This window comes from Myodes glareolus, chromosome X (genome assembly GCF_982192425.1).
Source record: "Myodes glareolus chromosome X, mMyoGla1.1, whole genome shotgun sequence".
Taxonomy (NCBI): domain Eukaryota; kingdom Metazoa; phylum Chordata; class Mammalia; order Rodentia; family Cricetidae; genus Myodes; species Myodes glareolus.
Genome location: NC_142053.1, coordinates 36,209,843 through 36,236,417, shown reverse-complemented (window position 1 = coordinate 36,236,417; position 26,575 = coordinate 36,209,843).

The window sequence follows — 26,575 nt, the reverse complement described above, 5'->3', positions numbered from 1 at the left end:
CTGGACCTGCGTGGGCTTTTACCATGTTCTCTGTGTTTATGTTATGATTGGTAGCTTGGTGTTTTTGTGGGACTCCTAACAGTGGGAGTGGGAGTGTTTCTGACTCTTTTGCCTGTTCTTGAGTGTCTCTTCCTCCTATTGGATTGTCTTGTTCAATTTTGATATGAAGGTGTTAGACTTGTTTTATTTTTTTTTTGATGCTTATTTGTTGTCTCTCTTCTAAGCCTCATCTTTTCTCACAAAAAAAAATTGAGGGGAATGGTTATGGTAGAAAGGGGAAGTAGCAGAAAGCTAGGAAGAGTGGAGGAAGTAAAAACTGTTTTGGGAATGTATTTTATGAGAGAAGAATCTGTTTTCCACAAAAAAATCTAAAAAAGAAACAAAGAATAAAATTTTGTTTTTAAAAGCTATAAGCAAAATGAAACTAAACAAACCAAATGAACAAATGAGCTATCAACAAGAACCAAGTATTTATAAATTCAAGATAATATGGACTGATAAGATATATGCAAGACAGTTTCTTCTTTCTGATTTCTTGCAATCTTTTGGGAACTCTCTGAAAGTTTTGCAAGAAAAAATGAAATAGTCTCTTAAATAGTTATTTTGAAACAAAGAAAATTGATAAGCCCAAGGGAAAGAAATCTTTCTATTTATTATCCAAATACATTATAAAAAAATATATGAGATGTGTAACTAATTATACTTAAGTTATAATTCTCTGATGTTAAACCAACAGATGTGTTCAGGTTTAATTTTACCTTCTAAAGTTTTAATTTCAATAACAAGTTGGAAATCTATCATTTGTTAAGAACGTACTTCTGTTTAAGCAGTATCTGACCCCAATATCTCATTAATTTCTTCTTTTAAGAGAAACAGAATATTTCAAAACCTATTTGAACAACTCTGTCAATTTATTTGTCTTCAGTTGAAATGGAACACTTGCATGAATTCTGGAGTTTCTAGGTCAAGAGTAGATCATGTGTTTACTTTTATTGTGTTAAATTTAGTATGTTTATTAGGCAGCTAAATAAAGCTGTTATTTACTGTGTTACTAAGTTCAAAGAAGAATGAATACCATAGTAAATGAAGGACAGTAGCCAGACCCACATAAAGGTAGCAAACAAGAACTTAAAATAGGGCCAATTGTAGATTTACTCGATTGCTTTTAGTTGCATGTTACTACTGAATAGGCAAAAATTATAATTATTCATGTATGTGCTGTTCTAAATAATTATAATAAAATGGAAAAGAAGAGGAAGAACTGAGAATTAATTTACATATACAATAATAATTGCTAATAGAATTTAAGACCTGATAAAATAAATGTAGGAATATAAATAATTAACAAATATTGATGTGTTGAGTTCTGTGTGTGCTATAAAGCAGAATCTTCCATTATGATTTCAAAGAAAATTTTTCTGAAACAGTGATGAAGGATGATTTTCCTTGGGAGTTGCCGACTGTGGAGTACTGGGCGGGACAGAAACCCCAACAAGCCAGCCCTCATGTTACATATGGCACCCAGACATGGATAACTGAATCCACAGAAAGCTTGAGAAAGCTTGGGAAAGAATAGAGTAAATCATGTTTTCTTGGTAGCAGCAATTTCTTGGGTCTGTTCTGTTTGCTAGAGGCAAGCAAGGCTCTCAACTAAGGGAGGCTTCCTGACTCAGCTTTAGCTGCAAAACCCTGCAGCTCTTTTAAGAGGTCCTGCCACGAAACACTTAAATAGTGTTGATGAAATGCTGAACACATGCTTTTCGGTTTTCAGCCGTAGCAGGAAAAAAGCTGTGCTGTTTTAAAATACCAGCTTTCTGGGCTGTCCTGCCAGGACAAACTCTGAATCTTGCAGGCAGGCAGTCCAACAGAGTGTGGTCTGTGAGCAGAATTGCTGAAGCTTGCTTGCTGACAGGGACCTTGAAACACTGTAGAGTTGTGAAGGTAAAAATGGCTCTGGTGGTACCTCTGCCACGAGGCTAAGGAATGGGCTGGATCCAGCCAAAGCCATGGCTTTAATTCTCTCGATAAAGACACATGTGGTCAGAAAAAGAGAGATATACAGTAAAGAGAGATTCAAAGACAGAAAAAAAACCTCTAAATGGTTTACAGTGTGTTAAAAATATATGCAGGCTAAAGGTTAAAGTCATTAAAAATAAAAAGAAAGAGAGAAGTAGGGTGTGGTAGTACACACCTTTAATCCCAATGCCTGGGAGGCAGAGGTACATTGACCTCTGTGACTTCAAGGTGTGGTAGCACACGCCTTTAATCCCAATGTCTGGGAGGCAGAGACAGACAGATCTCTGAGTTCAAGGTGTAGTAGCACATACCTTTAATCCTAACACTGGGGAAAAGAAGACAGGCGGATCTCTGTGAGTTCAAGGACAGCCTGGTCTACAGAGTTATTCCAGGACAAAGATATACAGAGAACCAGTCTCAAAAAGTAAAAGTAAAAATAAAAGAAATAGAGGTTAAAATAAAACCATCATAAAGATGGAAAATACTCAGAGAATTGTGATACTGTATGCTGTTATGCTCTCTTTGAATTGTTTGAATGCTGAGGAAGGAGCAACAGCTGCTAAAAGACTTTTGTTTATAAATGCTGCTGAACTAACCCAAGATAGGTATTTTGAAAATAACTTGGCTTCAAAACTGAAGTCAAAAGGTATGATACTTTGGAGAAGAGATTTTGCTTTTGTTTCCACAGAAAATGAGAGGCTGTGGATTCATTCTGAGTTAAGAAAAATCAGGTTCAATAAAGGAAGGACACCTGAGAAATCTCCAATAGGAACAAATGGCCCAGAAGACAGAATTATACATCCAGAACGGATTCAAGACTGCCGCCTGAGATGATCAAGACTCACAGGATACTCCAGTCATGACTTGATTATAACTCTAAATTTTCTTTAGTTCCCCATAAGATCATCAGTGCCGCCAACCAGCAGGAAGTAGCCTGAAATACTACGCCCACATTCCCAACAAATGGACTATGGGTATTTTCCTTTGTTTTTTTTTTAAAAAAAAGAGGGAAATGGTGCGGGAGAATTGTCTGTATTCTGTCAATCATGTATTTTAATAAAACGCTGATTGGCCAGGCAGGAAGTATAGGCGGGAAAACCAGAGAGGAAGTAGAGGTGATGCAATGCGAACAGGAGAATTCTGGGAAGCAGGAAGCTTCCTCTGCCATTCCTGCGCAGACCACTGAAGAGGCAACATGTAAGCTGTCATGCTGGAAAAAGTACTGAGCCATTATGGCTAATGTAGATAAGGATAATGGGGTAACATAAGTTACACGGACTAACAAGAAGCCTGACCTAATGGGTCAATCAGTTTATAATCTTATGGAGTCTTGTGTGTGATTTTCTTTGGGCTTGCCAGCTGTGGGGTACTGGGCAGGACAGATACCCCAACAAGCCGGCCCCCTCGTGTTACATATATGTAATTGAATTTATGGAAAAGTAATAGTGAAGAAGACTATGATTTAGTCATTAAAATAAGTATGTGTGGTAGGTTCCACTACAAGTTCATTAAAGAATATTTAATTTAGTTGCTTCGAAGCTATTGAAACATCAACTATATGCATGTTTGAAATAGCTGGTAAGATTATAGGAATCTTGTTCCAAACAATTCAGCATATATAAAGCTACATTTTTTTTAGAACAACTCATGAGGGACTAGATATATGGTTCCATTAGAAAAAAACCCTTGATATGTAAGCAAAATTGCCTTAGTTCATGGAGTCCAGCAGCAAATTTTAAGTTCAACTGGGCAGATTATGATTACAACTCAGATCCTTGATTTGGGATATCGGCATATGGAACCTGGAAAATTAATGGAATGCCTGTCTTGCAAAACAAAGATATCTAAGTTTGATGAGAGAACCTGTCTCCAAATATAAGCTTAAGATAAACAGAGGCAGATTCTTAAAGTTGACCTTTGACTTTGACAAGCAAGTGCAAACACACATACACACATATTATAAATTTGTGATAGTTAAAGACAGTTGAGTGAGAGGGAACTTCTCATCTATAGTTAAGAACATAAAATATATAAATGAACATTTTAGGACAGGTGAGAGTAGGTTGTAGTCTAGAAATGGTAACAAAGAGCATGGTAATTATTTCACACTATCAATCAAACAATATCAATGATTTTAAAGAAAGAAAACATCATTTTTGAAGGTTGTAAGCTAAATTTTGTCCTTAGAGGAAATTATAATTAAATCAATCCCAATGAATAATGGAAGATTCAGGCATTAAAAGTCTGAATACCATGAACAGTTCATGTTGGTTAATTCTTTCTTGCAGAGGCAAACAACATTTCCATTACATAATCTAACAATATAGTGGCTTTGCCAGGAAATTCCAATAACCATAACCCCTTCCCTATCTTGAGAACCCAAAGCATCTTCTTCACATTAGCAAATACACCATTTCAGAAATTATGACTGGATGGTATCAACTGGGATGGATAACCGAAAAGATTTAGATGATTTTTGTTTTGCTTCTTGTTGTTTGTTTGTTTATGACTTTCTGGAAATTTATACAATACAATCTGGATAATAATTTTATATACTGTATTATTTCTTCTTTTGAAAACTGTTAATAGGCATTAAGTAAATATAGTTCAACCCACACATAATTATATTGTTTAATATTAGAAATTATTGTTTTGCCATGTGAATGGAAATAAAATTATCAAAACAACACACTCTATTCGAGAGTATTTGATAAAAGTAACATATCAGGTAGACTCTAGAATAGTGCCTTACATTTAAGTTACTCTAGTGATGATTATATATTTGCTCCCATCAAGGCACATATACAAATGAATACTTTTACATTGATTTCCAGTGATGATCATGTCTAAATCCAGGAACATTATAATCAAGTACTTTACCACTGAATTGCATACCCTTTTTTCCAGCCCTAACCATTCTTTACCTAGGATTTCTTTAATGTTTCTGTAAATTATGTAACTCAAACTTGTTTAGATTTTCTATTCATTTATTTTGTCTATACTCAATGTAGAATAAGTAGGAGCAGATCAGTTTTGTCTTTATTCCAAACATAACTGCTTATAATAGCATAAAGAATAAAATAAAACCTCTCCTGTCTGCTTTTATGCCAATACCAGGCTGTTTTCAGTATTCTAGTTCTGTAGTAGAGTTTGAACTCAGAGATTGTGATGCCTCCAGAAGTTCCTTTATTGTACAGGATTATTTTGGCTATCCTGGGTTTTTTGCTTTTCCATATGAAGTTGAGCACTGTTCTTTTGAGGTCTGTGAAGAATTTTTCTGGGATTTTGATGGGCATTGCATTGAATCTGTAGATTGATTTTGGTAAGATTGCCATTTTTAATATGTTAATTCTGTCTACCAAAGAGCATGGGAGATCTTTCCATTTTCTGGTGTCTTCTTCAATTTTTTTCTTCAAAGATTTAAAGTTCTTGTCATACAGGTCTTCTACTTGTTTGGTTAGAGGTACTCCGAGATATTTTATGCTATTTATTACTGTTGTGAAAGGTGATGCTTGTCATAGCCAGAACCTGGAAACAACCTAAATGCCCCTCAACCAAAGAATGGTTAAGGAAAATGTGGTACAATCACACAATGGAGTGCTACATAGCAGAAAAAATAATGACATCTTAAAATGTGCAGGCAAATGGATAGATCTAGAAAATATCATATTGAGTAAAGTAACCCAGACCCAGAGGAAAAATATCACATGTATTCATTCATAAGTGGCTTTTAGACATAAAGCAAAGAAAACCAGCCTACATTTCACAATTCCAGAGAACCTAGACAACAATGAGGACACTACAAGAGACATACATGGATAATCTACTTGGGAAGTAGAAAAAGACAAGATCTGCTGAGTAAACTGGGAGCATGGGGACCATGAGAGATGATTGACGGATAGGGGACAGGGAGAGAGAAGAGTAGAGAAAAATGTACAGCTCAATAAAATCAATAAAAACAAATAAAATAAAACCACTCAAAATAACCTGAAGACACTTCAGAAGAGTCTGCAGGTACTATATTATGTGGATTACTACAATCTATCTGAAATTACTATCATTTTTAGCACATAACCTCCGACCACAATCTTTGTTTTCTTTCCTCTCTTAAGTGGATAATTACAACCAAGTATTAGTATGTTATCTCATTTCTTTGTAAAGATTTCTCTTCACATGTATTCTACTATCAGTAACATGTTTTCTGTCCTTTTGCTGGCACTCATGTAAATTGGAAACCTTATATCTTAAGAAAGTAAACCTGTTTTAGTTTAATTACTTCTATTCTTTACTATCTAAAGGTGTATATATATATATATATACACACACACACACACACAAATTATGTATGCTATATGGAGGAAAGACAGAAGAAACAAGTCAGCAAAGTAAAGTTTGTAATGCTTCTCTTTTCTCTTTTCTCTTGAATTTATTGTGACATAAATTTTGTTCAAATTTTCGCTTTTAATCCTGTAATTAATTTAAACTCAGAAATGTATCTTTGGGGAAGTTCTAGATGTACTTTTGTAAAACAATTTAGTCAAGAGTGGAAAGAAGAGACTCAAAATCTAATCTACTTTGAAAGCAGTCTGTTTACCTGTTGTCTAAGGAGGATCAAGGAGATTAAATTGCCTCTCAACAGCCATGAAACTAATTAGAGGTGATAGAAAAATGTAATCTATCCTTTTATGATGACACTTTTAAGATGACTTCTGTTATTCTCAAATTTGGCTAACATAGCTATGCCTGGTTTGGCACTATGTGAATAACATGAAAATTGGGCATTATTTCTAAAGCGTCTTTTAATTTATTACTTAATCTAACGATATTGGAGTGGCTTTTATACAATGCTGATTTTATTTCCTTGTTTACAACAAATAGTTGTGGCATGAATAGCAATTAAATTTAATCTATTCACTGCTCTCATCTCATTAAGTGAGATCTCCAGCCCCAAATCAAATAAATTATTGTTGCAATAGATTGGGTTGGTTCAGCTTTAATAAAAACAGGTTAAGCACATATTCTCTCTCCATTCTAACTCCCAACTATTCTAGAAACAGAGATAATAAATTTTCCTGATTTCAAACTTTATATCCTGAGGTAGTCACTGTTTTGAATGCAATTGCTATGATATTGTGAGAACAAATATATCACTAATATGCATTACTAAGAATGTTTATGACTAGTAACTTAATAATCTACAGCTTTGCTGAAAACATAAGCTATTAATAACATCTTTTTGCTATGTATTCAATTATTAAGATTATCCTTGGTTATTGTACTGTGTTTTCCACCAGTAAATGTTGTATTTATATTCACTATGCCTCATTTTGACCTTTTTCCTTATATTTTAATAAAGTTTTTAGGAACAGTAACATATAGAAAATTTGTATTTGAAGAAATGATGTAAATTTTACAAATTTCAATCAGCAGTTAGTTCTCAATAATTTTCAATAAAAAGAACTTATAAAAATTAAATCCTTTAACAAAATATCAATGTAGAAGGTGGGTCTGCCTGTTTGTCCCAGCTGCCCAGCTATCCTAGCCCCAAAATAACCAAACAGAAACTGTATTCATTAAATTGTTTCTTGGCCCATTAGCTCTAGTCACTTATTGGCTAACTCCTACATCTTAATTTAACCCATTTCTATTAATCTGTATATCACCATGAGGTCGTGGCCAACCAGTAAAGTTCCAGCACATCTCTCTCCCTTAGCAGATTTATGGCGTCCCTTGACTCAGCCTTTCTCACAGAATTCAGTTCTGTCTTCACCGCCTACCTAAGTTCTGCCCTATAAACAGGCCAAGGTGGTTTCTTTATTCATTAATGGTAATCAGAAAACACAGAGGGGACTTCCACATCATATCAAATTATATTTTCAGGTTCATTTATAATTTGAGTGATTTTGAGAGAATGCATTAATAAACATTTTTATTTAGGACATATTTTTTAAGTATTCAACTTTATTTTAAAAGAAATAGGTATTGAAGATATTGATCAGAGGTTGAAAATGATTATTGCTTGTGTGTAGGACCTTGATTCCATTCAGAACACACACATCGTGGTTCACTGCCATCAATAACTCTAGTTTCAGGTACGTTGATTCCCTCTTCTGAACTCCATGTGAATGAAGTAGTCATATGGTGCACAAATATATATAATAAATTTAATTAAAAATCAAAAAGTAGATTATTTTAATGAATCTAGAAAAATATACAGCCAGACAAGTAAGACAAGTGACATGACATCAGCAAAGATTCATTCCAATTTTAGAAGATGTATTCTTTTATGTATAAGAATATTTTCATATATATACAATATATTCATATGTGTGTGTGTGTGTGTGTGTGTGTGTGTGTGTGGCTGATATGCAAAAAAAGGTCAGATATCCAAGAACTGGATATAGAAATGATTGCAATATGGGTGCTGGAGACTTAATATAGGTCCTTTGCAAGAACCTTAAAAACTTTTTACTACTGAGACATCTCTCCTACCCCAACCTAATTATTTTTACAACTTCTATAACAATGTCAGTGGTTTTAGATAAAGGCACTTAATATCATAAAAGAACCAAATAACAGTCAATCATTATATAAAATGTTTCCTCCTTGGAAAATTAAAATGAACATTTGATAGCAGTGTGTGTCAATAAATTGCACAAATAATGCAACTTATCACATGAACCAATTATATTGTTACTAAAACTTTTATCATAGTTTTTCATTTTAATTTCAGTCATATGCTAAAATATTATTAACAGGTGTAGGCTGCTGAGGTGGATCAGCATTAAGGTTTTGTCATCAAAGCTGAGAACTGGAGTTTAAGGACTGAAAACACTCAAATTATCTTCTGGCCTCCATAGGCATGCCTTTTCCTTCACAGAATATGAATAAAGTAGTTTAGATATTTAAAAATACAATAGATAAATGGATAGATAGATAGATGATAGATAGATAGATAGATAGATAGATGTTAAACTTATTGACATATCCGTCATGTAAAATACATATAAATGCTTTTTTAAACTTTATTATTGTGTTTCCTTCATTTTTTTTCAACTGTCTGAAATTTATTAAATTATAGAAGTTTCCATTTCCTCCCCTCCTCCCAACACCCTCTTACTCCCCCCACTCTCCCTCCTCCTCCCTCTCCATCCCTAAGAGCAGTCAGGGTTTCCTGCCCTGTGCGAAGTTCACGTTCCTCCCCCCTCCCTCCAGGTCCAGGAAGGTGAGTATCCAAACAGACTGGATCCCAAAAATCCAGTATATGCAGAGGAAGCAAGTCCCAGTGTCATTGTCAATGACTTTTCAGAAAGACTCCGGGCCAGCCACATTCAGAGAATCCGGCCACATTCAGAGAATCTGGTTGGATCACGTACTCGTTCAGACCCAGTCCAACTGGCCTTGGTGAACTCTCATTAGATCAGTCCCCTTGTATCAGTGGGTCATCGCACCCCTTGCGGTCCTGTGGTCCTTTTTCATGTTCTTCCTTCTTCTGCTCCTCATTTGGACCTTGGGGGGCTCAGTCTAGTGCTCCAATGTGGGTCTCTGTCTGTATCACCATCCATTGTCGGATGAAGGTTCCCTCTGGTCTTGCCTTCTTTGCTCACATTCTCTTTCCTTCTGCTTCTCGTTTGGACCTAGGGAGTTAAGTCAACATTAATCTGTCCACTTTGAACCTGATAGAAGAGAAAGTGGGAAGTAGTCTACAAGATAGAGGCACAGGAGACCACTTCCTAGGTAGAACCCCAGTAGCACAGACAACAAGAGAAAAAATGAATAAATGGGACCTCCTGAAACTGAGAAGCTTCTGTAAAGAAAAGGACACTGTCAGTAAGACAAAAAGGCTACCTTCGGACTGGGAGAAGATCTTCACCAACACCTCATCAGACAAAGGTCTGATCTCCAAAATATACAAAGAACTCAAGAAACTAGACACTAAAACTCTAATTAACCCAATTTAAAAATGGTGTTCTGAACTGAACAGAGAATTCACAACAGATGAACATCGAATGGCCAGAAGACACTTAAGGTCATGCTCAACCTCCTTAGCGGTCAGGGAAATTCAAATCAAAACCACTTTGAGATACCATCTTACACCTGTCAGAATAGCTAAACTCAAAAACACCAATGATAGCCTATGCTGGAGTGGATGTGGAGTGAGGGGAACACTCATCCATTGTTGCTGGGAATGCAAACTTGTGCAGCCACTGTGGAAATCAGTGTGGCGGATTCTCAGGAAACTGGGAGTCAACCTCCCTCAGGACCCAGCAATTCCACTCTTGGGAATATACCCAAGAGATACCCTATCATACTACAAAAGTATTTGTTCAACTATGTTCATAGCTGCACTATTTGTAATAAATGCTTTTTGTGTGGTAATGGCAATCAACTAAGGGCCTTTTCCATGCTAAGCAATAATACTACCTCTATTCTGTATCCCAAACACATCAGTTCTTTGATCTAATCATATATACTCTGTGTTTAACATTATTTCATGCTCCACACATATCAGCCCCCACTACATTACTCTTTAAAATACATTCTTGTAGATTAAATAACTGACAGCTTTATGATATTTGGCCTTTTGTGCTTGCTGTATTTTTATCAATATATTATTAATAAATATCCATGTTATTGGCTAGTGATAGGTTTCTTATTATTTAATGTGTTCTCTAGTTTTTATATCAACTTGACACAAGCTAGGTTTATCTGGGTAAAAGGAACCTTATATGAATAATGCCTCCATTGGATTGATATGTAAACAAGCATAAGAGGAAATTTCTTAACTGATGATTGATGTCAGAAAGGCTAAATCACTGTGGGTTGTGCTACTCCAGTTCTAGTTTACTGGGTGCTATAAGAAAGTTGGCTCAGAAACCATGAGGATAAAGCTAGTAAGCAGCACTTCTTTATGATCTCTGCATCCATTTCTGCCTGCAGCTTCCTACCTTGAGTTAATGCCCTGACTTTTCTGGATGATGGTCTACAAGCTATAAGATGAAATAAACTCATTCTTCCCTATGTTTATTTTGATCATGGAGCTTTTTTCACAGCAATTGAAACCTGATTAAGACATTTAAATATGATTTTATTATGTATAAAAATTATATAAAGTTATACTTTGTTAATCTTTTGTCAGACATTTAAATTATTTTTATTTCTTGTATATTAGCATTACTATATATTGTGGTGTTGTGGGAGGCCGTTTGTTTGTTCCTGGCTGCTCAGAATCGACATAATCACACAGAAACTACATTATGTGCAATATTGTTTGGGCAATAACTTAAGTGTATTTCTTGCTAACTCCTATATCCTAAACTAAGCCATTTCCATTAATCTATGCATTACCACGAGATTGTGGCCTACCAGCAAAGTTTCATCATGTCTGTTCTGGCTGCAGCTCCATGACTTCTCTTTGACTTCTCCTTCTTTCTCTCAGCATGCACTTTGGTTTTTCCCACCTATCTCTGTTCTGCCTTTCTATAAGTCTAAAGCAGCTTCTTTATTAACCAATGGTATTCACAGCATGCAGAGGGGAATCCCACATCATTGTGATTTTAATTTTTATTTATTTAAATATAATTTTTCTAGTGGTGTTGAATTTTTTGTAGTTGAACCTTTTATTTGTACATGTTCTTTATGAAAAATATTTTTATCATGACTGAGATTAAAAATTATGTAACTTGATTAATTTCAATTTAGAGAAATGTATTTGCTAAATATGAAATCCAGGAACAAAGGTCTAAAATCACTGGATTTTGAATTGAGAATTTAGATATCAATTAATACAACATTATATAGTATATAAATATAATCTAATCCAATACAAACTATTAAAATCTTATTGAGATTTGTGATATTTATAAATGTTAATTACTAAGACTTTTTCTATATGTACTTCTAAATTTGTGACTTTTGTAGTAGAAGTACTTGCCAATTATTGTGATGTATTTGAAAATATGAACATAAAAGAGTCTACTTACAAATATATCATCTAAATGCAGTTACTATTGTGATTTTATTTTGTTATTTTCTTTCACTCTTTCATCCATAAATGTATGTAGGTTTTCTTAATCATTCTTCAAGTATATGTAATTTCATAATTTGCTTACCACATCAAGTATTACAATTTAGTGTTGAAGACTTATTACTTGAAATTTAGGTGCTGAAGACAATAAAATCTCAGATCATGAGCAGGAATCAATCTTTAAGTTCAAGAGTAGTCTATATAAAATAAGTTAAATTATCACTGAGGATGAACTATATATGCTTCTTTAAATCATCTTAGAGTTGAGGGCATGGATTACTTGGTACAGGGCTTGCTTTGTAAACACAGCAAACTACATTTAGATCCTCAGGATACAAATAAAATCCATACATGGCTGCTCAACTCTAACTCAGGAGATGGAGACCAGTCAGATTCTGTTAGCCCCTATGCTGGGTAACAGAAACAGGCCAATCCTGAGGAGTTGTGGGCAAGTCGGTCTAATGAAAATGAAATCACATACTTCAAGAGAAGTGAGAGATTGTCTCAAAAAATAGTGAAGTAATTGAGGAAGACAACTAACATAGATGAACACAAATATGCATATATCCTTATACCACACATACATACACACACACACGGAAAAAAATAACACATCTTAGAGATAACAGTAAACACATCTTAAAGAGCAAGGATTTATGATTAAAATATCCAAATAAATATAAGATTCCAGGGAAATCAAGATATAAAAAACATATATTTCTGTAGGCTTGGGGGAGAAAAGAAAAATGAGAGAAAGTCCTTAAAAAAAGAGTGATAAAAATATAGTAAGCCATATAAAGATAAAATACACACTCTGGATTATGTAAATTATTGTGTTGCCTGTAGACTTTTTGACTGTTAATGAACAAATAAGAACTGTTGAGAGACATTTGATTATGTATATTGCTAGATTAAACAAACCTATATATTTTAAAAATGTCTTAACTTCAAAATTTAGGTGAAAAGATATGCCACTTTTAAAAAGTGGTTCAGTTTTTATTTCCATTAGAAATGAGAGGGTATATATTCCTTCTGATTTAAAAAAAATCAGGTTTGACCAAGGAATACTCCATAAAATACCTGACTCCAAACATAAAGCAATAAATAAAAAATAACTGAAAGATAGATGATGTATGCTTTATCAGCTCAAACATAAAACAAAAAAATCAACTTTGGCTGATTTGGGAACAGTGCACAATCTATATTTGTATTAATAGAGATATGTACGTTACCTTACAAAGTTTATTAATTTTCAGAGTAAGGGTATCAGCACCAAGGAAAACAATGGCACAGGTGATCCAATATCCAGAACAGTTACCAGGCTGCAGAATGGGATGATCTAAACTCACAAAAAGCTACAGAAAAAATAAACTATTATCCTATTTTTTCTCAGAGTGCAAAGACTTTCAAAACCCATAATCAACAGTAAGTAATCTAGAAAACTATGCCCACATTTCCTAAAGATAGATTATGGACATTTATTTTCATTTAAGGTTAGTTACAAATTGCTAATGGTCATAATTTTTAAAAAGCTAAACAAAAGTAAAGTAGTTAAATTCAGAGATCTCCTTCTAAAATAAGAAAAGGGTATATGATATAGAAATGATAGGATAAAAGAGTAGATTACTGAATATACTTTAATCCAAAAACAGCTACTAATCTTACATATTTTACATTAGTGTGGATTTTTGTTATTGCTACAAAGTTAATTTTGTTATACTCTCTATATATTTCTACTCTTATTTAGAATATTGTGTTTATACAATTCATTTAAAAATGCAATATATAATTAAGAAATGCAGATTAATAGGCATCTGTAATAGCAAACTTATAATCATGTTAGTTAGGTTTTCTAGGTCATACAGATATCTTTCATGATTATCTTATTCTACCTACAAATCTTCAAACACTTCAAAGACATGCAAAATATGCCTTTTAAAATGTATTAAGAGTTTAGACTTTTCTCAGCAGTAAGACATTTTGCCTTTCTTTGCAGCACCAGTTCTTTCAAAGAGGATGATGTGCATTGAATAAAGTACAATTAGAGTGTTTTCTTTTCTTTATGGCAAAAACTAGCCACATGGGCAAAGAAAATACTCTTGCTTCAATTGCTTACAGTTACTGTCCAAACTGGACCAGTAGGACACAAGAAAGATGACTGCCAAACTTGGCCAAGACAAGGTATGTGAGTCCTTCAAAATTATCTGTTTTACAAGAAAGACTCAGATATGCTAGGCCTGTAGGCCAGAGTTTGATGCCCCAACATTACAGAGGAACTTTGCTTGACTGTACAGGCATCCTGATGTCTCTGTCATTAGGTAACATTTCACCATTCTGGGGTCTTTGATAGAGTTGAAGACTAGATATAGTTTTCTTTAGTTATATTAAAGATAAATTAGGTACAAAACATTAGGCTCACAAACAAAAGATAGAAAATAGATTATTTTTCCTAATTATGCCAAATACAAATGGATAGATTTTGTAACTGTAATTCTTACTTGACAACTGTTTTTGTAGTATATAATCTTATTATTTTAAAGCTAACACTTTCTTCTTAATTAGACTAAAAAAGGGAAATGCTGTGGAATAATTCCCTTGTACACTGTAAAACTATGTTACTCTAATTGGTTTTATAAAATGCTGATTGACCAGTAGTCAGGCATAAATTATAGATGTGGTAACCAAACTAAGGATGATAAAAAGGAGAAGGGTAGAGTCAGGAGATGCTGTTCAGACTTGGAGAGCAAAATAAACATGCCATTCTGAGAAAAAGTATCACCACATGTTAGAGCATAAATAAGGAACATGGGATAACATAAAAATGTTAATAACTTGTCTATAATGCTTTTATTCTTCAACTTTAGGAAATATTAATATTTAAGTCTACCTTTGGAAATTTTATTTTTTATAGACTGACACATTTATGCATGCACACACTGAGCTTTGTTCATTTCCCTTTTGTCTCTTACTGAAAACTGTCTTCTTTCCAATAAGCATATTACTACTTGGATGTCTCTTTCTTTTGAAACTTATTCATTTATTTAATTTGTTCTTTGTATCCACATGTACATAATGTATTTGGATTACTCTCTTTCCTCACCATTTCTTATCTCTCTGTAAACAACAGGAATATCTTTCCTCTCTGGAAGTCCCTTTCCCACATTTGTTTAATGTTTTTGTTGCTGTGACAAAGAAGTTCAACCTGCCATCTATAAAAATTTTCTTTTTTTATCTTCTTTATCCACTGAATTTACCTTTGCTTGTTTACATTAGCATGATTAATAGTTACTGGAATGTGAGCAGCTTAGTAGTGAAAAAAATAATTCCTCTCCACATAGTGTTTGGTAACTAAGGATAGTTTCTCAGTGAGATTGTGAGGCCCCCAAAATATCTTGTGCTATTTATGATGAGGTGGTGAAGTACATAATTTTGAACAGGACCTGTGCAAGTAATAATAATTATAATAAATTTATAAGTATTTTGTCATATCTTTTCCAGAATACATTCTGTTTATAGCATTTCTAGCCATCTTTGGCTATTAAGTTATTTCTAGTCCTTTTTCTGTAACAAACCTTTGACAGGTGTTTGACAGGTTGATATAGGTATCTTGCTTAGAGATGACCACTCCACAGTTAAATATTCTCCACATTTTGGCTTATTATGGCTTCATACATTAAGTTTTGTCTACTGCAAAGGATTCTTCTCTGATGACGATTGAGATGGATATGGATCGAAGGGCATAAACAATAAGTATTTAGAAGGTAATTTGGCTCTTTTTCCACTTATCAAAACAATAATAACAAATTCTCCCCTAGTGTACATGAACTTCCCAGCAATTAATAACTTCTGCTTTAGCAGATTGCTTAGTAGCTTTGAGTATTGTGAAACCTAGCCTAACTAACTTCTAGCTTAGTTCCAATGTAATTTCTAAATGTTTTATAACCCAAACTGTGTGGTGTGTGGTGTCATCATAATCCAAGTCTTGTAATGTAGTTCTAAGGGCACTGGAAATATATGAATAATGCTTATTCTGTCCAATATTTTTCTGGATGAACTCAAAGTCAACAAAGAACCTTAATTACAAATGAAAATTCTTTTATTTGTCTATATTGTAGTCATTATAAGCATTCATAAATGTGAGGCGACAACTATAAGATATACATTTTACAATTATTTTATACCTAAGAAATATTGTACTGCGTGAACTTAATACTAGAATGGATGTGTATAAATAGAGTACATAAAAACTGGAAAATAGTTAATAACAAACTATCCAAAATGAAGCATTCACATATGATGAATACTGAACAGTAAGCAAAAGACGTAGAGATAAGGTAATAAAAGTTTAGCATTTGTGCTATAGAGGTACAGTTCATATCCCTCAAAAATAGTATAGATAAAACAGGATATCAGTTAATAGATATAAAGAGTTGATTAATTGTATCAATGAGCATGTTCATCAACTATAATGAAAGTCAAAAGATAAAGGCTATGTAGTGACAAACCCATGAAAATTGAAGTAAGCAGATATAGAGGGGATGGTTATGATAAACAGCAAAATCTCTAAGTTAGCAATATGCAAAGTAAAATGGTTTATTATTTTCTAAAGACATTAAGATATTTATAAAAGCCCAATAAGTATTTAAAAATTGTTAGAATACAAAGTGATAACATTGCATGTAGATTAGCTTCCTTCTAAATATCTTTAGTCTCATATACTCAAGCAACTACTTGCCTCAGACAAAGAAGCCTCTTTTTACAGTGGGTAATAGTTGAAACAGAGATTTGTAAGTGTTAAAAGTGCAAGAATACATTATTGCTTGAATATTTGGTCCCTAATAGGACATCTATGTCACTTTCTGAGAACCCTAGGGGATATCACAGAAGGGGTAGGAATGATTGTATGAGGTCAAAAATGTGGAGGAGTACTGTGGGAAGCTGTCATATGGATATTGCATTGCTGGAATGGACATTGTATTCATGAACATGCAGCTGTTGTGATCACCTACATGATGTCTTAAAGTATGAATATGAGAAAAAGAAATTAAGAATAAAAAGAAAAAAATAAGGAAAGGAGGGACATGAGGGTATGTATGGTGATGGCTATTTGAAAAGAGATCAATGGAAGTAGAAGGCATATGAGAGAGGAGGCAAATGTGGTCAAAATTATCGAGAAACAAATGTGACCCTGTTAAAAATTATTTTAAAAAAGAGAATTTGAGTCCTAAAACTGCTATTAAAAGAGTAAATAAATTATAAAGTAAAGAATCAAAGTGTAATAATCAAAAGTAATAAATAGGGAGCATTAAGGCATATAAGATTATAGCAAGAGAAGTAGGTTGTGTCTCACCACCCAGCTAGCTTACACCTGAAATAATCACACAGAAATTGTATTAATTAAATTACTGTCTGGCCCGTTATATCTAGCCTCTTCTTGGCCAACTCTCACATCTTGATTTAACCCATTTCCATCAATGTATATTGCCACTTGACTGTGGCTTACCGGCATGAGTGTAACCAGCGTCTGTCTCAGGCAGGAGAATCATAGCATCTGCCTGTTGTCCTTCTTCCCAGAATTCTGTTCTGTATCCCAGCCTACCTGAACTGCTACCCCATGAAAAGGCCAAGGCAGTTTCTTTATTTAATCAATGAAAGCAATACAAATACAGAAAGACCTCCTACACTCTAAGATGAATGTGTCAGATGGAAAATATATGAGTTGAACTATGGAAACCATAAGAAATCAATGACTATATTAAGCATGAAAATGACAATCATAATAGGGAAAAGGCAAATATTGTCAGATTCTCTCTGACATTATATGCTGTAATTTCAAAGCATACAGAATAAAATTGAATACTAATGACCAAAAAACAAGAATATACTAATTCATTCAAATCTACTGCTCTTATTATAACATTTGGCATGTTATATATAAACTCAGTTTAATATGTTTATAAAATTTCTGGGCACCAAAAAGATAAAGGATTGAAGGCTTCTATGAAATTATTAAGGAAATACAAAAAAATTAAAAATTGACAGAAACACAAAGGAATACAGGAAATATATCATAGAATAAAATTTTAACAATTGTTCTCAATAACATATCAAATAACTTAGAAAATAAGGACATAAAATAAGTAATATTTGAACAACTATTAAAATTCCACACACACACACACATATATATATATATATATATATATATATATATATATATATAAGGAATATGTTACTTGAAAGAAGAAGAGTGACGGAATTATATAAAAAGAACTCTTAGGCAGTGGTGGAACATGTTTTAAATCCCAGCACTCGGGAGGCAGAGGCAGGTGGATTTTTGTGAATTCGAGGCCAGCTTGGTCTATAAGAGTTAGTTCTAGGACAGGCTCTAAAACTACTGCAAAACCCCTGTCTCAAAAAAAGAAAAAAAATCCAACATACATATACAAGGAATATGCACAGTAAGTGTGGTGTATATACTAGTTTCAAGCGAAGGGGAATATACAGGATTGATAGTTTTTCTGTGATAAGGTGTTGCTTAGCACTCCTTAAAGCCCAGCTTTAAAGTTCATAACTAGAAGAGAAATAAAAATTATATTTATAACCCTGACTTCCTTACAATAAGACAAGCTATGAATATTTCAAGTCTTCTTTCTTATCATTACATTTTGTATTTGAGATCATAACATGATTTCATCGTTTTTCTCCTTCCTATTCCTCTCTTCAAAACCCATAATGGTCTTCTCCCTGCTCTTTGGCAAATCGATGATTTTTTCTTTAATTGTTGTCACACACATGAAAACGTACATACATACATATCTTCCTAAATTCCTAAATATATAATATATATATCATATATATATATGAAATATATATATATTTCAGAGTTAAAATATCTCAGAGTTCACTATAAAGGAAACAACTTTCTTACTTACCAAAGTTCAGATGTGCTAAATATAATTAAGTCAACATACCTCCACTATTCTCAATGTATTTAAATATTAATGTGGACAACAGTAAATAATGTGGTTTCCTAAGATTAGAATTTGAAATCGTAAAATAATTTGAACTTAATATTTAAAATAGTAGCTATCAGTCTGTGAGTTTACAATTAGAGCTGTCTAAAATATATGTGTAGTCTGAAATGTATACATTAGAAAAATTAGGAACATATTCTATAGCAAACATTAATTAATTGTTAATCAAAGTACATCCCTGTAGTAATTACATCCTTAACAATACTTTAATGATTTGTAGGTCTTTTATTATTGTTGCTGTTTTAATATGGCATGGGCATTTGGTACGATCATTGATAATGTCTTTTGGGAGCTAATGTGATTACTTTCCCTAGCTCTTTCTTTTATTTATTCTGGAGATAAAGAAAATAATAGCATAAATAGTCAAAGAAAGGCTTTTGTCTTATGGCATTTTCTTTTTAAGTCTGAATTTTTAATTGGATAGTAAATCCAACTGTTTAAATAAAGGGTGAAACTAGGAGGGAAAGAGGGAAGAGAACCATAATCAGATATATTTCATTAAAACATCCTATTTTTAAAAAAAGAATAAAAAGAAAGTTGTGCTTTATAGAGCAAGACTAATTTTGTGATCAGAAACACAAAAGGTAGAAATTTTCTGAGGGAATATAAGTGGATAATTTGTGTGAGTTGATGACTCAGTTCAGAATAACTTCCCTGAACTAAAGAAAGATTTTTTCCAATGATGTCAATATTTTCCAACAGACTGGGTAAAGGGGGAGGAGTACAAGACTAGAGCCAAGCGGGAGAAAAGCTCTGAAATGATTGGAGTATCTAGAGGTGTTAATTTTGCAACCAGAACAGGGGCTAGAGCATGCATTGAATAGCATAGTGTAAATTACACCACAGGGAAGAAAAGTAGACACTGGAAATTAGATCCCCATTTCAGCTGTCATGCAGACTGACACGTCGGAAACACATAAAGGCAGAACAACGCAAATAGAAACCAATGGAGGAGACAAGACTCTGATATTTGTGTATATAATAATTAACTTCTATAATGGATTTTAAGATAATTATATTACAAATATTCACTTTGAGAAATCATATTTTGATTTAAAAATCATCAGATGCTTTGGAAAAATAGCAAAATACACATTTGCTTATTTGATTGTGATAAATTATTTTTTTATTTCCTTTAAGATGTCTGTGTTTTTCGAAATGACACATTATGAGCATTAGTTTGTCAAAATGTCACATAAATCGCAGCAATATCTGTTGGTTTTAATAAACTTTATATTTAAACTATTAAAATAATATGTCAATCCTTAAAGATATCGGAACAAACAATTTGCTCTTCAAATTTCCATGAATAAAAATTTTACTTAGAGTATTTTTTAGCATACAATAAACAGTAGCTGGTCTTAGTGACTCAGTCCAAGCACTCTTGAGGCAGAGACTGGTTGTTCTCTGAATTTGAGGCCAAACTGGTCTACAGAAAGAGCTCCAGGAAATCCAGAGATATGTAGAGAAACCCTGTCTGGAAAAAAACAAAAATGACAAAAAGAAAAATTACTTATGAATAAACCAAGTGCAACCATACTTTTCTAATTAAATTTGTCCAATTCTGATGTTAGACTTTGATTTATATTATGGTTTTTTTGCTTTTATTTATGTATTATTTATTTTACTTTTTAAATTGAAAATAGATTCTTCTCTCATGCAATCTATTCCAAACACAGCATCCCCTTCCTTCACTCCTCCCATCTCTGCCCAGTTTTCCCTCTCTCCCAGATCAATTCCCATCCATTTATCTTAAGAAAGGAACAGGCCTCCAAGGGACAACCCATCATGACAATGCAAGATACACTAAGACATGCAAAAACTTTTACATTGAGGCTGGACAAAACAAAGCAATAGGAGGAAAATAGTCTCAAGTGCAGGCAAAAGTGTCAGAGACATTCATGCTCCCACTGTTAGGATTCCCAAAAAAACACCATGTTAACAGACATGACATATACATAGAGGTCATGGTGCAGACACTTGCAGGTCCCATGCTTGCTGCTTCATGCTCTGTAATCTCCGATGTGCCTGCTTAATGAATTCAGTGGGCCATGTTGTCCTCTACCCTTCTCATTCCTACAATTTTATCTTATTATTTTTATTTTATTATATTTTCCTATCTCTTAGAAGCCTGTTTGTTTTCTTTTTTAGTATATTTTATCATTTAAAAAACTTTTTAAATTTAAATATATTTTGATCATATTCTTCCTATTGAGTAATATTGGTTAAGATTTGTTGCATTCTTTTATGTTGCAATGTTGAACTCTTTAAAGCTGTGTTACTTTGCCTGTCAAAAAAGCTGAATGATCTAATAATGACATGGATGACCAACAATGAGGCAAGAGAATAAATAGGAGGTGAAATCTATAAGACGGAGGAGTGAGAAATGGAGAAGGAGAGTAGGACACCAAGTATCAGCAACCCAGTCACACGGCCATCCACAGGATAAGTAGGAAAGTATTATATATAGAATAAAGAAAGATAAAAAGCCCAGAGGCAAAAAGTAGTTCAACAAAAATGGCATCATTTAAATTAAAAATGCTGACTAGAAACAAGACAAGCTAAGGCAAGAAGTCAAGGCCTTCATAAGTAAGAATAAGTCTCACTGTATTTATTTGAAACTGGGTGGCAGCCCCCTAAAAGAGTACAAAACATAAAAAGCACCAACTACATCTTCCTCTCCCCCAAGTCCTTCCAGACAAATCCTCTCCCCATTCCTACAACCCCAACTTTAAATTATTTCTAAAAAATAACAATAAACAACAAAACTCTTCAACACCAAGAAGACAAAGTAGAACAGCCCCTTTGTTTTCTAATTATCTGAATTGGGAGTGGATTTAGATGGCAGAGAAGGTAAGAAGTGGAAGGTAGAGAACTGGGAAGAGAAAAGGGAGCGGAAACCACAAGCAGGATACATTATGTGAGAAAAAAACTATTTTCAATATATCAAAATATAACGCAACAAAAAAAAGAAATTACACTGGTTTAATGAAATGGCAATAGTGGGTTCTCATCTACATGGTTTCCTTTCATCTATTAATCATAAAATTATACATGCATTATTTCTTTGACATTTAAAGTGCAATTACCATTAATTCTGTTTTTTTGTTTTTTTTTTTAAAAATACTGCCCTCAGTCATGAAATTAAGTTTCAACAACTGGCCAGAGTGCACAAATTTACTATTTTCTTGAGGTAATGCTTGAGCCCAGGTAACGCTGACTCTAAAACTTAAACTGTAACCCAATACAGAATGAAAGAACTAATGAAAAACTGTTGTTACTACATTCACAAACAAACAAACAAAAATCTTTAGCCATCTAAGGCATCCTTTTGGGCAAATCATGATACTAATGATCACGTTAAGTATATTAGTGAATAAACTAATAAAGTAAGAAAACACTATGCAAAAGATAGCAACAGATTTGCTTTTCAATCACCTATTGTACTTACAACTATACATAGCTTCCACATCTTGCAAAGACAGTCAAATTTATGTTCCACAACTTGTGAAAGAAAATTCTCATGGATCACATATTATATAGGGAATAGTTTTGTCAGAATAGACAATGAAAATGCTCTTTGTTTAAACAGTCTGTTACCATTACTTCAAGAAAAATAGCATCAAATACATAGTATATTTTGTCATGAATATCTGTTACTTTGTATGAAATTTGAATTATTTCTGAACTGTTTTTAAATGATGTCATTGACTTAATTTGAAGTGCTATAGAAATTACTCTATAAAGTATATAACGATTTTATGAAATAATCACAGCTTCTTTATAGAATAGTTATTATGTGAACTGACTGGCACTAGGCAAACTACATAGGAATTCAGTTTCAACACCCATTAAGTGTGTGAAATTGGTTACATTTTACAACTTCTCCTTTATTCAATTTTCTTAGCCATAAACTAGATTCTTTCTTCTAAAGGTTTTACAAGGATTAAATGCTAATCCATGTGAAGTGCCTAGACCATCAGTGCCTTGTTTATGGTAAATACTAACAAAGAGATAAAAATAAGCTATACTTATACTAGATTATTGCTTTTGTTGTTTATCTACTTTGCATTAGTGGACTTTCTCTTTATTGGAATGATATCTTTTATTGCATTTGTTTATGAAAATGACTCTGAATTAAACTGGAAAGATGTCATTATGATGTTTTCTTTTTCTTACTGATAGAGTGAGACATATATGAATATTTCTGGATGTGTTCACAAAGGCAAAGGGACATTACTAGGACTATATTTCTGTTTTTCATAATATGTACAATATATATATATTGTCTTTTTTAAAAATTGTCTTAAAAAAGATACTCCCCTCAGTCATGAAATTGAGCCCAGGTAACTCTGACTCTAAAACTTTAACTCTTACCCAGTACAGAATGAAAGAACTAATGGAAAACTATTGTTACTACATTCATAAGCAAACAAACAAACAAAAACCTTTAGCCATTTGAGACATCTTTTTGGGCAAATCATGATACTAATGATAATGTATTACATTATCATTGCAAACAAATGCGTGTGCCTATGTGCGCGCGCGCGCACACACACACACACACACACTTTTTTATGTTTGGTTGTTCACCAAGACAGGGTTTCTCTATGGAGACACTGCTGTCCCATAACTTTCTTTGTAGACCAGACTGTTCTTGAACTTATAGATCTGCCTGTGTATGCCTCCTGAGTGGTAGAGCTAAAGACATAAGCAACCACTACCCAGCAAGGTATTATATTTTTAATTGTTTAGTAAAATCAAAGAGGAAGATAAAGATATGAAATTATCTAAATTTAAAAGAAGTACATTCATTGTGTTATCTTTTCTTACTCTGCATAAGAGTTTGTTTTGAAATGTACAAATCAAAATTTTGAAATAATTTTAACACATCATATAATAGCCTAAGCTTCAGTCTAAATTGACTCACAAAATTTAACTAAAACACAGTTGTATCATTTAATGTCTTCAATTTCCTCTTCAAACACTTTACATATCCTTTTCCTTCAGTATTGTCAATGTCCCCCTTAACACCCTCTTAAATTCAAGACTCATTCTCGTTGGCCATTATTGAATCTGCTTATGTTTTAAGAATTGACCACTTAAATTCAATAACCTCTTTGAGAATTTATCCCTGAGGAATATTAACTCTTCCTCTATCATCAAACGTTATTTGCCTATAGTTCTTTGTGTAGAGGTAGGATCAGTGAGAATTTACCTTCCTCAAAATTAGTATGTCTATTGGTGTTATCATCATTTTGATAGACTGTATTGTTGCAGTATCACCGTAGAAATTGTGCTATAGATGTATCAATTATGTCTGGATACTCGATGTTCAGTTGTTCTCTGCATTTTGAGAAGTTATAGCTTTCTATTGTGGTCTTCAGGTTTTCTTGATTGGAGGTGAGAGCTAAACTTGCCTGTGGATATAAGAATAAGTATTTATTTAGAAATTCAGAATCAGTATTTATTTAGAATACTGGTTTAGGAAAGAAGAAGTATTAGGTTACTTTCTAAGATTTATAATATTACTCAATTCAAGTGGTTGGTTGGATTTCTAGAACTTGGATTTAGACAAAAATTTCCATTTTCATTTATGAGAAAAGCACATTGTGAAACTGAATGCATTTAAAGGTGAATAAATACACAGGCACTTAGGTTTCTGAATGGGGAAGTACTCAACTAAAATTCATTAGGATTCTGTATTGAAAAACTTCTTTATTTTATGTAATCACTTATTTCGAAGAAAATGTTTAAAATTCATGATAGCACAAAGGTAAAAGTATCTGTTGCTGTTTTGATGTAAACGTACTTTAAAGTAGCACAGATTGCAATAATTGATTTAAATAAGAAAAGAAATTTGATTAAAGAAATGTCTGTCCATTTTCTTGTCCAGTTTTGAAGAATCAAATACATAAATCATGACATGGTGAATTCTGGCTTTCTAGCATCTTGAAATGTAATGATGATTAGATTCAAATGATTATAATAGAGGTAACATTGTGTTGGTAATTAACCACCTGTGAATAAGGAATGGGTATGAGTACTGAATAGGCAATAGGGATTTTGATTCTGAATCTAGGGTTTTCTAAATTGGGATTAATTTTTTCATGTCATGTTTCAGAAGGAAATAAATGAAAGCATGAAGTAAACATTTGATTGTTAGTATGTGTAGAGGTACAAGAATGCTAGTCATTAAAGTATTATTATATGTATTTAGATTCAGTTGTAAAATATTTACTAATTCTGTTCGGTAATAAATAATACTTTGTTTCAAAGAACTTTATACTTGTAGCATAGCAGACACAAGTTTCTTTGCGCTGCATGTGGTGATACAAAAAGGAGTAGTTCTACATAAATAAATAACTCTGGATCCAATGGTGCCATTACACTGCACTGAGAATAAAATCCAGATTTCACTTGTACAAAGGCTCTGTAAATTCAGCTTCTGGACCTGTATTACCTTACTTGGTGTGACTCCCTACTTGCTTCATTATTTTTTTATACTTTGAAATTATTCATTAGTACATCTATGACAACATACATTTAAAGCTGTCTGAAATGTGCTACATATGCCTAGAGAAAATTTCATACTATGAAAATAAATATGTATTGCAAATATAATGAATAACTTTTCCTCATGTATCTATTTCCTCTAGATGCAATCAGATTTATTATGTCTTCTGGACTTCATAATTAATGAACTTTTCACTTTGAATTCTTTATCAATATCATTCATCATTTTATTTAAAAATAAAAGGTTTTATCTATCATGCCTCATGTGTCGTTAACAAGACAAGACTTATTAGCTTTTTATCCCTTTCTTTAATAGGAAGACCAGCTAGACTAAAAGTTGTACTTATTAATTTAAAGTGTTATTTGCCCAAATCTCTGCTACCAAGTTTCTACATAGAATGAGAAGAAAAGTATTTAAAAAATAATTTGTAGTCGGGCAGTGGTGATGCACGCCTTTAATCCCAGCACTTGGGAGGCAGAGGCAGGCGGATCTCTGTGAGTTCGAGGCCAGCCAGGTGTACAGGAGCTAGTTCCAGGACAGGCTCCAAAGCTACAGAGAAACCCTGTCTCAAAAAAAAAGCTGAAATATTGTATTGCTGCAGAATGTGATCAAAGTGAATATTTACTGCATTTAGAACTACGCAATCTTCCATATGGAAATCATGGTTGTTTTTAAAATCTGTTTAAGAAGGCTAAGGCAATATTAAAATGTAATATGCTAACAAGATTGTTAATGCCACATAAAAGTGACAATTATACACCATTTCCTTCCACAGCTAAACCCAAATGATGTCCTCTAAGAAATGTTTAAATAATTTCCTTCACGAGAAATATGAATACAGCTGAGTTGCTTAAAAAATTTCCATAAAAATTATCAATGCTATCTCACTGCTAAAAGTTATAGAAGAAAACCCTACAAAATATAACCCATATTACATTAAATGTATTTGGAAAGAAAAATTATTTTGTTCATGCCAAA